Below are 12,205 nucleotides of genomic sequence, written 5' to 3'. Positions count from 1 at the left end.
TATAACACAAAGAAAGTTTAAACCAGCCATGAAAATTAACTTCACTTCGACTTTCAATAGCTGTAGTTTTGTCAAGAATAATTCTGGTAAAGACCTTTTTCAACCCAATGGATATTCTGAGCAAGAACTGAATTGTCGGATCGCAATCTGCCTAATCAATTTTTTTTCTCGCCCTCGTGGCGCTGTTTGGGAACTCTACGATTCTACTAACAATTTGGAAGACGCGTTCTTTGCATTCGGTTGCGAATATCTTGCTGTCGAGTCTCGCTGTATCAGACCTTGCTGTTGGCTTGCTTGTACAACCGTTGTTTATAATTGGCCGGCTGAGCGGAAACATTGTCAGTAGAGAGATATATACTCTCCTCGTACTTGGTGACATTTTGGAAGTTCTTCTGTGCATAGTATCTTCCATGACCATTTCGGCCATTGCAATCGATCGTTTACTTACCCTTCTATTACATTTACGATATCATACAGTGGTGACACAGTTTCGTGTCACTGTGGTCGTTATTTTTATTTGGATCATCTCTGGTATTTCTGCAAGCGTCCGCAGTTGGAATTTAAGCCTGTTTTACAGTATTCCACCAGTTTCGTTTATCAGTCTTGTTGTTGTAAACTTTGTTGTTTACTTCAAAATCTATCTCATTGTTAGACGACATCAGAAGCAGATTCAACAGCAACAACAACAGCGAAATAACATTTTTAGGGTAAAACGATTTAAGAAAACTGCTCTCAATACATTTCTAGTGTGCATTTTACTTCTGTGTTGTTACATGCCTTATTCTATTGTTTGTAAAATGTCTCTTGCAGGCCTAAGCTTTTCGCCAAGTGTATATTTCACAGTCATTACTTTAATTTTTCTTAACTCTTCTCTAAACCCTTTATTGTACTGTTGGCGAGATCGCGCGATTCGAACAGCGATTAAACAAGTACTGTTATACCGTTAATTTTCGTGCATTACTCCGGGGAACTTGATCTTAGATTTTTTTTATAAGCCTATGGAATTACTAGACTGAATCTAAAAGAAAATTCAAAAAGTAAATTCACAACATTGAAAGAATATCTCTTTCATCTTGCTCGGCGTACAGTTTGTGTTTATAATCGAGAAAACTAATTTTATGCTTTCAGCGCCATTAATTGGGCAGGCTTATATATATGTAATGCCTGTATATGAGATTTTAGCTATCTTGAGGCTGGTACAAGTATATAATATGGAAATGAAAATACAATAAAAATGTCAATGTTTCTTTCTTTTTAAGAGATATCTTCTCTAGACAAGAAAAATGTTGCCTTTTTAAGCAAAAGACTGTCAAATCCTAGTGGCCCCCATTGTTTTTCGTAATAGGTCAAGCTGCGTCTGAGGTCTCTTCTTTCGGATAGTCATATGCTACGGACCGTGACATTTTTGTCGTTCCTTCACATTCTAGTTGTGTTTGATATCCACTGCACCATCAGGAAAACCATGCTGTCAACATAGCATTCGAAGAGGTGATTTATGTGATTAAGGACAGTGGGATCGATGGAAATTTTGTTTCGAGGTGAAAGGAAAGTGGAGCCTATAACTCCGTTTAAAACCCAAATTAAGTTCAATGGGTGACACACGACCGAAGTCAACTTAGCGGGAGACAAGGGGAGACCCACAAGGGATACAGGGTTTTTCATGAATATAAACAGTGTATATGAATGGCCCATTGACCCTATACACCCCAAATAATCATATTAAACTGAATAAATGGCTGGAAGAAAATTGACCCTGAGTGGGATTTGAATCGTGGAACCGGGCTCCTTTGTCTTTCGCTATGTTGACTTCGCTCATGCATCTTTAACTTTGATCCGAAATTATTTGCTTTATCACTTTTGTTTTTAACTAGTAGATATGCTAAATTGCTCTGCAACGAGAAAACGAAATAAATTTTATTACAAAGAAGCAAAAAATTGCAAAGTATTATTGAAATCTAGCTGACCACGACACACTTTCAGTTCTGAGCGCGAGCAAGAACGTTATTTGTGACCGGGTATTTGCAGGTGATATCCCTCAATCATTGCTCAAAAGGTAGGAAAAAGAGTCAAATGTTCATGTAAAGAACCAAAATGTAATTGCAACTTTTTAATTAAAATAACCCAATAAATTGATATTTATGTATACTGACCATATTATTCATTAGCCTTATATAGAATGTGAAACTGAACTTATGAAGACAATTGCTGAAAACAGTTTTGCGGAAACAAAAATGATTCCTTTCTGTTCAAGGAAAACAAATCAAAAAGCACTCTTTTTTGTCGCAATCTCTGCCATTTGATGTCGTTTGTATTCAATTTGTAGTGTGATTCTTAATACAAGCCAAAAAGGCAGCTGTAATTTCCAATTCAAACTTATTTACTGAAAGTGTAAAGAGCGCCTCTGCTATTGAAATAACGTTGCTGGCGGTAATAAAGAAATAATTAATTAACTTCAAGTAAGGCAAAAAGTTGCATTTCTAGGGAATGCAAGAAGACAACAAAAGCACGGAAACCTAATACAACGAGGGAAAGCTCGGACCAGCCATGCAAAATAATTTTACCTGGCCTTCGAATAATTTTGCAAAGAACAACCCTAGAAGAGACCTATCTGATCTTTACGGATATTTTGAACCAGAACTTAATTTCAAGATCGCAAACTTCTTAATCAATGTTATTCTTTCCATCACGGCGCTATTCGGAAACTCAGCGATTCTACTTACAATTTGGAAGACATCTTCATTGCATTCGGTGGCGAATATCTTACTGGCAAGTCTTGCTATATCAGACTTTGCTGTAGGCTTGGTTGTCCAGCCCTTGTTTATAGCAAACATGTTTAGCAAAGTACGTACTGTTGATTTAACTACGAACGTTTAAGGTCCTACCCTGGTTATGGTGTCTTTATTAACCATTACAGCAATTGCGGTCGATCGCTTACTTGCTCTGCAATTACATTTAAGGTACAAAGCATTGGTGACACCGTTTCGTGTGGTATGGGCAGTAATTTTCATTTGGGTATCCGCTACTATTTTTGCAAGTATGAAACTTTGGATTGCAAGCCTATCTAACGCTACCATAGCTCTTTTGACAATTTTCATTCTCGGTAGAATCTTTGCTATTTACTTGAAAATCTATCTTGTTGTTAGACGCTATCAGAGACAGATTCAAAATCAACAACGACATGCAAACAATGAAAACATTTTCAGGGTAAAAAGATTCAAGAAATCTGCTATGAACACATTTCTTGTGTATATTTTACTCCTGTGTTGCTACATGCCTTTTCGCTCAGCGCCCAAATGAAATTTGCAGGCGTAATCATTTCACCAAATGTTTATATGACAACTTTTACATTAATTTTTCTTCACTTCTCTCTAAACCCTTTATTAATTATTGCACTGTTGGCGAGATCGATAGATTAGAACAGCAATCAAACAAGTACTGTTTTGTTGTCGACTCTATGGATTTTTGTGTCAAGGAAATCTTTTGCAAGAATTTCCCTTATAGGAATAACGGTACTGTGTGGAAAAGTAATCCAGGCGATATTTCGTCCGATGTTCCTCCGAAATTTCGTCAAAATTGTGTCGGACAGATAATCACAGTTCCCTTAAATGTCACAATGCATGACGTCACGTCACATTTTGTGATGTAGAAATCAGGGAGAAGGCGTAAGATAGAGGATAACAATAAGGTATACACACACCAAAGAAAAAATGAAAAACTATAATGGAACGTGGATGGTTAGAATTGGGAAAGATTCACACGGATTACAAACACCGGAAAACATGATGAAAATGAAAGATCAGTGGAGTTTCCAAGAGGACATCTGACAAGTATAACTCTTATAAGCTTTGGAGTTATGAAGTTTTATGTAACTTCCCTGATCCAGATGTTGTGTTAGTAAAAATGAGGAGGACCCGATACCACTCGCTCATTAGTTCACTCACTTTTCTTCGCCCTTATCCCAAACTAACCAGATACTTGGAACAGGCTTATTAATTTAAGCTCTCTTGGATTAAATTCTTAATATTGCAGAAGTTCACTCTATATAACCCTGAACAAAACAAGTTGCCTTGAAAGGTGTGCTGATTCCAACGTGATCATCAATCCTGAAAGATTGATATTGTTCCTGACTTTTGTAATCAGTCAGTTAGAGTTTCTGCTATATACAGTACCAAATACATTAATATACGTGTTTTTGTGACACTTTTGCCTTGTCCGTACCACATCGCTATGAAATATCAATGTGAACATACTGGATGTAGTAAATATGAAAAAAATACTTTAAAAAAAGATTGATTAAACAGATATTCATTTATTATATAAACATTGACGGAATACTAAGAAATCTTTCGTGCGAAAAAACATATCTTCACACGTGAGAATAACATGTTGTCTTCACATGTGAAGATATCGATTTAAAACCATTTTCTGACGAGTTTGCCATATTTCAATGGTAAATGAACCAAAGTTTTTCGGATCTTCCTCAGCAATCTTCGGTAGTCTTCGGAAATTTTCGGAAAAAGTTCGTAAACATTTGTACGACCTCCTTACAACATTTTGAAAATCCTCGAAAACCCTCGGAAAATGGTCGGAAATATCGATTTGATCACTCGAAGATATATTGCATATCTCCGCGAAACCATGCATTATACTATATCAGAAACCCATAAGGGTTGAAACGTGTAACTCCCTATGATTCGCATTGTAAAAAGCGTTTGCACATTCGTTTCCATTAAGTACCATATTTGGAAAATCAGAAGAAAAAATTAACCAATCAAAATTGCAACATTTTGATTAAATTCACAGCGCGCGCTAGCTCGCACTCGATGGCGTAATCTTGTTTTTGAACAAGCTTGGTTGAATTAAGTTAAATTTGGTTAAATTCTTCTGTTTTGTCGTTGTTAAGTAGAATGGAGAACATCACTTGAAAACACTTGCCGCATAATTCCATCTAAAAATAGTGTTCGCCCCCTTTTTGAAGGCAGGACTGTATGTCTTATGCTTATGCACAAAATGCTCGCTCACAGTACGAAGGCCGAGGAGGGACTTCAGACTTCAAACTTCAGACTTCAGACTTCAGACTTCAGACTTCAGACTTCAGACTTCAGACTTCAGACTTCGGACTTCGGACTTCGGACTTCGGACTTCGGACTTCAGACTTCAGACTTTTTACTTCCAACGTCTCCCGACGACAGGCATCGAAATTCGGATTCTTCTTTATACTTTTTCTCACGCAAAACCAGTGAAATTACACAACAATTCTAATCTTAAATTTTGATCTTAAATAAAGGAGACTTCTTTGTAAACTGAAGCCCTTGAGGCTTTCTTTAGTCTTCCTCCCAAAGTTAATTAATTGTAACACACTGTATGAGTCTGTACTGTATAACATTATGGGAAATAAACATTCATTCGTTCGTTCGTTCGTTCGTTCGTTTTCGTTCGCTCGTTCATTCACTTTCCTTACATTCCAGCTAAGTATTTCGATAAATAAACATTACAAAGGACTTTGTTTACAAATTGTGCAATCTTATGTCACAAAATATATCCAATTCTCGTTACAAGTGTCATAACGTGACCCTAGTCGTACAATCTTTAATTAATATTTAATCATAAAATAATCGAGTCACGCTTGTTGGAGTTCTTCTCCTACAGTGCCACAGTTCAGTTCTTTTGAAAAACTTTATTGAAACCCGTCATTAAAACTGCACTACAAAAAATAATGGTAAAAGCTTTCAAATGCACCTCATTCTTTTACAAAGTTGGCCGAATGTGTACTAGTCCAGATGAATGATCCGTCAGGGACGAACTTGGGCAAAGAACATTAAATGTCTGATAATTCGTCTGTGTATAATACACAATGTTTAATACGGGTAAACCGAATGATTATCCGTCAAAACGAACTTCGTCTTGGCATTAACTAGTGTTGCGTGAGAACTGAAGTGAAAGCTTAAGAAGAATCCAAAGTTCTTAAGCTTATACTTTCTCCAGCAAAAACTAATAAAATTACACAACAATACTGACGGCTCAAAACAGGACTTAGTAGTCGCACAGAACATTTTGGCAGTCGTATGGATTTAGATTTAAAACGACATGGAAAACTACTTACATATTCTTTACCAAATCTTATTTTCAATTCTATAAAAAATAAATTCTCGAGTTCAATTGTCTACTTTAGTCAACAAGTACATCCACTGCTTTTCCCACTGGCTCCATTTACACTACCATCCGTTTAAAATAGGATTACGCGCGAATAATCGGTGTATCTAATAGTTCGTCTGCTTATAAATACAGGCAAACAGATGGCTCCACCCTCTTGCCGAATTATCCACTTTAAATCACTTGCCAAGATTAATACTGTTGTGTAATTTTACTGTTGTTGCGTGAGAAAGTGTTAAGTCTGAAGTCTGAAGTCTGAAGTCTGAAGTCTGAAGTCTGAAGTTTGAAGTCTGAAGTCTGAAGTCCCTCCTCGGCTTTCGTACTCACAGTGCTGTTGGCCAATATATATTTAATTTTTGATTGATTGCCTGACTGATTTTGTTGTTGTTGTTCTTGCTGTTGTTGCTATTGTTCTACATCGTTAACATAAACAAATAACAAAGCTTTATGTAACGACTTTCGCATAAAAAAAAAAAAAAACTTGGGAGCTCTGCTTTTAGGCCTGGCTAAATATATTTAGTACTGGAAAACACCCAAATAGAAATGACCAGCCAAGTGGCACAAAACGGTGTCACTACATTTGCAAGATGTACAATTCTAAAATTCAAAACTGAGAAAGAATAAATGTAAGTTTTCAAAACACGAATAGCATTAAGGTATCAGTGTACCCCAAATGACTATCATGCGTTGGAGCTGCCTTACCGTCTGGTTATTAACGCAAACCCCAATAAAGTATATATTTTCTGAAAGCTTAGGAATTGTAGATTACGGAGATATATTTATTTTAAGTAAAAATAATAATGTTATCCAAGGAGAGCGTGTTATTGCCAAAAGTACCGAGGCTCATAAATCGGGTTCGTTTCCGGACATGTTTGAGTGGGAAAAAGCGATTAACATTGCTATGTGTTCTTCACACATTTCTCTAAGAAACTGTGTCGGGGAATATTGATTACTTGTCTGGTTTGTTTTTGACAGGCAGATAAACTTTAAGAGTGTAAGGAAAAACTATTGTCTGCGTTTAAACAGCCATAACTTTTGAAAGATGAAAAAGGTTAAAATTCGCCGACACAGTTTTGTTGCTCAATTATCGGGCAACATTCTTGCCAAATTTCAGCGAAAATTGTTGAAATCCCATTGAAAACGAACTTAAAATGTGCGCCTCTCTCTTCGAAACTTTGTTTTCGAGATACGAAAGAAAATGTACTTTGGGGCGTGCTTCCGCTTTATGAGATTAATTACACAAGACGTGTGAAAATGATCACGCGTTGAGCGATAGAATGAAGGTTCATTTTACTTTAACAATAGAACTTGTTCAAAGCGGTGTCAAATGTTGCTTCCTGTCGGAAACAGTCTGTTGCATAATTTTATTTCTACCGCTCGCTTTATAACAATTTTCGTCTTAGTGCAACAGTTTTAGAAATGTTTAATCTTAAACAACAAAAACGTGGAGTCGCAAGTAAGCCGAGGAACTGGTTGTGATGCCGAGTAGTGGCGTTACCGTCGTTACCGCTTCAAGCGGCGAAAAATAATTCGCTGTCGCTATCTACTAGTGAATCAGCCAAATCTTTTGTCTTTTTCCGTTGTTGCAGCATTCTTTGAACATGAGAAAGGAATGGAAAAATGTTTCTTCTTTCACGTCTGAAAAACTATGCATTTTGTCAGCGAAAAACACCCAAAGCATCTCGTCGAAAACCAAGAACTGTGATATAAAATCACGCAACGGTAGATCGCCGCGCTTCTTTAGACAACCTGTTGACAGCTAAAATTATCAAATAATTAATGGCAAAAAAAGTTTTTCGTTCATAACTTTGTGTAGAGTCCATCTTTTTCCATGCTCTTTTTTTTTAATGAAAGGTCTTAATGAGATCTACCTGAAAATACCAAAATATATTTTTCTTAAAAATGGTCAATTTTGGGGTACACTGATACCTTAAGTGTGATCAGTGTGATGCTGATTATTTTGGTTATACCACACGACATCTACATCAACGCACAGAGGAGCATAAAACCTCAGTTATTGGCAAGCACATTAAAGAAATCCACGGTGTCGCAAGTCCTGACCTAGCAAAGATGTTTTCTGTGTTAAAGAAATGCCAAGGGAAACTAAATTGTTTAGTTAACGAAATGCTACTAATTCGTGAACTACACCTCTATTTGCATTTAAACTTAAACTCGACCGTTACTTTTATCTACTTGGTAATGAACTCATGATGAATGGCTTAATTTCGCCTCACGGCCTGCGGCCCACGGCCCACCTATAAGCTAAAATAAAATAAAATCTAAAGTCGAGTCTTCAGGAGTCTTCTTCATCGAAAATCGAACGAGAACTTACTTAAAAAATACCTAAGTCTTACCCACAATTTCAGCTCTTTCATATAATGAACACCAACTTTGAAATATGGTTGGTCTTGTTTTGGCATTTCTTGACAGATATTTCTTCATTAAACACGGTTTTACCGTGGATGTTCTGTGTGACAACAAGAACGTGCGTTTGCAGAGCGTTCGTGGCTTAGTAACCAGGCATTCGAAAGGACGTCAATATGAGACTGGGGCGAGAACGAAGAAGCAAAACAAGATGGAGGCGTTCGGGTTTCGTTGCTATCCTATCGATAAAAAGAGATTTGGGAGCCATCCGTTGGAGATAAACATGTTGCTTCAAGAGTTTCATGATCTGTTTGGCGAATTTGCCATCAAAGTGCAAAACGGGGAAGAAACATAGGCCATGATCCTCGTCTATCAAGCGAATACTTATACTTATGGTATTTCTCGCTCGTGTTGAAAATATAGGTCATTGTGGGCACTTCAAACAGCTTTTAGAAGTATATGTATATTTTGGTGGGCCGCAGGCCGTGAGGTGGGCCGCCGGGCCGCGGGCCTGCTTTTAGTAAAACCCGGACCAATAGAACACTGCAAATGCCATGATTAAACTTTCGATCGCGGTTTACATGTTCGACTTTCGCCGCACAAGGCCTGGTCATTAGCCGAGTAAGGCCTGGTCAGTCGCTTACATGACATGTCTGGTTTTCAAACAATAGATGGACAGCTATAGAGAGCAATGAAATGTTTGATGATAGATTAGTGACAGATGAGGCAGCCTCAGTGCGTAAACTCACAGCGTGACATAGCGAAATCATTCTTGTAACTCGAGTCTTCGTTCCTTACTGCGCAGGGAACAAAAACTCTGGGTACAGGGATGTAGCGACTGAAATATGAGCTTAATCCTACTCGATTCATGTAGCAACTGGCTTCTCTGTGAGATTCATGATCACGTAATGGAGTTCAAATATATCCAAGTGATCTTGTTTAGTTGCGTGTCAGCCCTCGCTTCTACACCAGGTGGGTAAATCCTTACTGCTTGGGCAATACGGAGAGGTCAAACTCCGACCGGTCAGGCTAGTATCAGCAGATGATATTTTTACACTCAGCTGATTCTAGCTGTTTGAAAATGGTATGAATCGTTATTTTATCGTCATGAAGTCGATTTCGTTTATAACGTATCCAGATAAAATAATTATGAACCATAAATTGTTTTGTTTTTACGAAATTGGCAAAGAATAATTGATACATGTTTAGATAAACAAGTCAATCTGGACTCTTGTGCTCACGATCGTGATTAAGGCATGTTGCCCTAGGTTCGGACACTTTTTACACTGACCGAAATATCTCACCTCAAAACAGCACGTATGAGCTGAAACTTACCCGCAATGTAGCTTCCACTGCTGGTAAGTAGGTCGTGAAGTTTTATCTTCTAAATCTATTTGGCTTCTCTGTAATCACGGAAAGACTTGGTCAAATTCGGTACTCTAATTCCGGACGAGTTGCCCTATTTCCGGACGATCGTTACGGGGAAACTATTCCCTTTAGTTCGGAAATATTATTCCCGATCATAGCAAAATATAAGAAATTAGGGCTAAATAAAGAATTATTACTTTGGAAAATTATCTTTCAAGCAAACTTTAAAGCAATTTTCTTCCAATTTTAGCGAGATAATCATCAGTGCAATGACATAAACAATGTTTCGGCCACTGAAGAATGCCAAGGGAGATTAATCAATAACAAAACCAGGTATTAAAGCTTAAATAGAGGACAGGCAATTCCAAAAATTCTTCTTTTTCAAAACCTATTTCATAAAATTGTTTTCAAATAGGTAAACAAGTTTGCTGTGGGTATGCGTCCGGAATTAGGCACACCTCGCCATTAATGCAACTAAACTCATTAGTGACCGTGCTCAGAATAAAAAGCGAAAACCGAAAATGTATTATATGCTGAAGAACCTAGTCCTTTTACCTTTACTTTGATATATTATAAATAAAATCTATCGCGCGCTTTGCGAGAGCAGAGCGCTTTATTGGAAAGATGAAGTTAAACGCACTGTAAAATCTCATTTAAAGGGTAGCAAAGAGAATGTCGTGATCCCGTTTCACGTAAAAAGTTTAACCAAATTCACGCGTCAGATATACTTGAAAAAGCAGAATTCGCGAATAACGTGTTTTTTAGCTATTTTCACGCGTCACGGAATAAATTGTGCCCTATTTTCAAGCGTCACGGACTAATTTTTGGCCTTTTTAAGTGTCACGCATAAACCCTTTGGTACCCTCATTTTGGAAGGAACAACATTTAGCTACCGCTACGAAAACTTGTTTTTTTTTTTTTTTTCGTCTAAACCGAGCGCAGCTTAGCCAAGAAAAGAGCAAAGAAAAGCAGACTTATCACTTAATCTTCTGAATGTTTTGTTTAAATTAATTTTGCTGTTATGACGATACACGAAATTGTAAAGTCGAAGTGTCCGGAAATAGGGGTGTCCGGGAAATAGGGCAACATACTGTATATCGCTTTGTACCTAATTTAGTCGTTCCATTGTTCCAATATCCAAAATCGACCTGTATCGATAAATGTGTATGTTTGAGCGTGCTTGTAAATGCTTAGAATATTCATTGTCAGAGTCGATTCAAGGTTCCAGTAGCGGCGAGATTTAAATAAACATTCGAGAGCGCGCTTGCTATAGAGACGCTGTAAACTTTTGCTAATTTGTAACAATTCATCGTTAATCGTTTACTATCATCAATTTTTATTTTTATTTTGGTTCTCAAATTGTAGTGACATTTCGTTTATAACCATCCCAGGCTTCGAAAGAAATAGTTTGCCTACTACGTCAAACAGTAGAGCTTGTGTGATATCTCATAATGCGTTGAGACATGAAATTTTTAATCAAAACAATTGTCTATTATCACCTCTATTGTTGACATAACTGGTCTTATATGTATTACTTAACTATTTCTTTATCCAATTGGCTATTTCAATTTTATTAATTAATTTCTTCTAAAATTGTATCTTATCTTTAATTGTACAATATAATTAACTCTGAATGCGTTATTAAGTTATTAAAACATTTTTAATCTCGATTAAAGTTGCGATGTCGTGTCTTTGGAAGATTTTTTTTTAGAATACAAACCAACCGGAAAAACAACAAGGCGGTAGTAAAGGAAAAACACGGCATCATGTATTCATTGATTGAGCACGTATATATAACTAGTGGTAACCACAGGTTAGAATTCGAAAGTGCGGGCCTAGATGCGCTTAAAGAGGCTCGTGTTAAAAGATTGCAAAATACATTCATGTCAAGGTTTTTGGGAAGTTTGCCATAAGTTATCATAACTGTAGTAGTTGAGATATATTTGTGTTTCGGGTGAGTGAGGAATAAGTCTCATAATTGTTTGATTTATTGAAAAGCAGCAATTTGTAGAAATGAACAGAAAAAATATAACCTAACTCAAGGGTATAATACACTTTTCCAGCATTTTACACTAACAAAACATTCTTCCGTTTAAATGGTTCGTTGTGGAAGAAAAACTTTCTGTTTGAACGACACGTACACATTTTCGGATCCTTTGTTACCCTTCATGATGGAAGAACAAATAACTTAAGTCAACTTATTTCCACGGCAATTATTCCAACAGGTCGCGAAAATGTCTCAGATCTAGACTACTAACTATAGTTAGGACGGCGTTAACTATAGATAGCTATTTCGGTAATGTGACCGCTACTCTGTTCG

At 37.0% G+C, this 12,205-nt stretch overlaps 1 pseudogene; it reads left to right on the top strand.

Moving 5' to 3' along the window:
• Window positions 1-28: 28 nt before the first annotated feature.
• LOC144664234 (melanocyte-stimulating hormone receptor-like) lies at window positions 29-1,120 on the top strand (annotated as a pseudogene).
• The last annotated feature ends 11,085 nt before the right edge of the window (window positions 1,121-12,205 follow it).

The sequence above is a fragment of the Oculina patagonica genome, chromosome 8 (assembly GCF_052425735.1).
Source record: "Oculina patagonica isolate OP01 chromosome 8, crgOcupat, whole genome shotgun sequence".
NCBI lineage: Eukaryota > Metazoa > Cnidaria > Anthozoa > Scleractinia > Oculinidae > Oculina > Oculina patagonica.
This window is presented reverse-complemented; position numbering and strand designations above follow the sequence as displayed.